The 2,810-nt window shown below is 41.9% G+C and overlaps 1 protein-coding gene across 1 annotated transcript in view; it reads left to right on the forward strand.

Moving 5' to 3' along the window:
• The window catches only part of LOC119422987 (potassium voltage-gated channel subfamily H member 1-like), a 69,235-nt gene that overhangs the window by 31,531 nt on the left and 34,894 nt on the right, over window positions 1–2,810 (forward strand). The gene's annotated exons all lie outside the window — the stretch shown is intronic.

The raw sequence follows: 2,810 nt of genomic DNA on the forward strand, positions 1-2,810 counted from the left end.
GTTTGAGAGAGGAGTAAAGGAGGCCATCTTTGTGAAAAGAAATCGTCCATCATTAAACAGGGGTGGAGGCCTACGTGTTCAACTGTCCCCCTCTTACAATGCTGTGATTGCTAGTATCACTCAGCCCTCTGTGAACAGTAAACAGCCATCAGTGTGCTAATGATCCATTGTTATGCTGATGGTTCTTCTTGAGCATGTGATCAGCTGGTTTTGGTTGTCAGCAGCAAAACTGGTTGATCCACCCTGAGACGGTGCTATTTAAGAGACTGAGCTGAATACAGCTCCTCAGACTGAGGAAGTCTCTCGGATGAGAGACGAAACGTTTCTACATTTTTTTGTTGATTTGCTTTGTTTTTTGTTTTTTTTAATGTCCAGAGGACCAGATTTAACTTTTTTAGATTTTTCTACCTGGATTATTGAGCATGCATCAGGATAGAATAATCACTGTGAAAAACCATATCATGTTGCTGCTGATCTGTTTCATGTTGCTGCTGATCTGTTTCAATGTTGATGTGTTCATGCGTGCACATCTGCTCACAGACTCATGTTCATGTTTGTGCTGATGTTCAATGTTTTATGTTATGAGTGCTTAGTGTATATTTAGTTGATGTTTTTCTTAGTTCATATCTTAGATGTTATTACTGTTTTTCTTATACATTTTATTGTTGGATGTAACTGGGACTTTGTGTACATAATTTCGCTCCACCACATGTACCACATGAGGTGCGAATGACAATAAAGAAACACTGACTCTGACTTCTTCTTCTACATGTTGGTCTTCAGCCAAATCAGAAGATGCTGATATCTCCTTTGCCTCCACCCTCTGTGTCTCTAGAAGTCAGGTGAGGAAGCAGCTGGAGAGACTGAACCGAAATAAGGCTGCAGGTCCAGATGGTGTCAGTCCCAGAGTCCTGAAGGTCTGTGCAGAGCAGCTCTGTGGGATTCTGCAGCACCTCTTTAACCTTAGCCTGACCCAGGAGAAGGTTCCAGTGTTGTGGAAGACATCCTGCCTTGTTCCAGTACCAAAGAAAACTCACTCATCAGTCCTCAATGACTATAGACCTGTTGCCCTGACATCTCACATCAGGAAGATCCTAGAGAGACTCCTGTTGGCCCACCTGACTAAACAAACAAGCACATATCAGGACCCACAGCAGTTTGCTTATCGACGTGGACTTGGAGTTGAAGATGCCATCATACGCCTGCTTCAGCAAACTCACTGTCACCTAGAAAAGGCAGACAGCACTGTGAGAGTCATGTTCTTTGATTTCTCCAGTGCATTTAACACAATCCAGCGTGATTTGCTTTGTCAGAAACTCCAGAAGACTCAAGTGGAGGCCTCAACAATCACCTGGATCAAAGACTAACTGACAAACAGACCACAGTTTGTGAGACTGAAGGGTTGTGTGTCTAACCAGGTGGTCAGTAGCTCAGGAGCACCACAGGGGACTGTACTCTCACCATTCCTTTTCATTCTGTACACCTCTAATTTCCAGTACAAAACAGACTCCTGTCATCTGCAGAAATATTCAGATGACTCTGCAGTGGTTGGGTGTATCAGAGATGGACAAGAAGCCGAGTACAGGGATCTGATGGACCACTTTGTGGCATGGTGTGGAAACAATCATCTCATCTTGAATGTGAACAAAACACAGGGGATGATTATAGATTTCAGGAGAAACAGTAAGAGGTCCAATCCTATTTCCATCAAGGGAGAAGAAGTGGAGGTGGTGGAGAAGTATAAATACCGTGGGATTCACCTGGACAACAGACTGGATTGGAAATGCAACAGTGAAGCCATCTACAAGAAGGGACAGTGTATACTGTACTTCTTGAGAAAGCTGAAGTCGTTCAATGTTTGCAGTAAGATCTGTTCTGCCATCATCTGCTGGGGGAGCAGCACCAGAGCAAGTGACTTAAAAAAGATCAACAAGCTCATAAAGAAGGCTGGCTCAGTTCTGGGGACTCCTATAGAACCTTTGGAGATGATTGTTCAAAGGAGGATTCTTCATAAAATGAAGAACATTATAGACAACCCTCAACACCCTCTTCATCAGACTGTCATACAACAACAGAGCGTCTTCAGTCAGAGGCTTTTTCAGATCCATTGTAAGACAGACCACTACAAGAAATCCTTCCTGCCCACAGCCATCAGGATCTATAACAATTCAAATAAAACCAGGACGATGAGTTACCACATAATTTAATTTCCCTCTGGGATCAATAACGTATTTTTGAATTTGAATTGAATTGGAATTTGAACCCCTCACTGCCTCTAATGTGTCCCATTGGTGTATGAATGTGATCTAAAGCAATAATTAGTCTCTACAGAGTCAGATTATCTTTGTAAAGATGAAGGAGAGTGCTGTACGAATGTGTGTGCAGTAGAGTGCTGTATGAATTTATGTGTTTCGTAGAGTACTGTATGAATGTGTGTGTAGTATATTACTGTATGAATGTGTGTGTAGTAGAGTGCTGTATGAATGTGTAGTATAGTACTGTATGAATGTGTGTAGTATAGTACTGTATGAATGTGTGTAGTATAGTACTGTATGAATGTGTGTAGTATAGTACTGTATGAATGTGTGTAGTAAAGTGCTATATGAATGTGTGTGCAGTAGAGTGCTGTATGAATGTGTGCATAGTAGAGTGCTGTATGAATGTGTGTGTAGTAGAGTGCTATATGAATGTGTGTGCAGTAGAGTGATGTATGAATGTGTGTGCAGTAGAGTGCTGTATGAATGTGTGTGCAGTAGAGTGCTGTATGAATGTGTGTGTAGTAGAGTGCTATATGAATGTGTGTGTAGTAG

This window comes from Nematolebias whitei, chromosome 16 (genome assembly GCF_014905685.2).
Source record: "Nematolebias whitei isolate Nwh7 chromosome 16, NemWhi1, whole genome shotgun sequence".
Classification (NCBI taxonomy): Eukaryota; Metazoa; Chordata; class Actinopteri; order Cyprinodontiformes; family Rivulidae; genus Nematolebias; species Nematolebias whitei.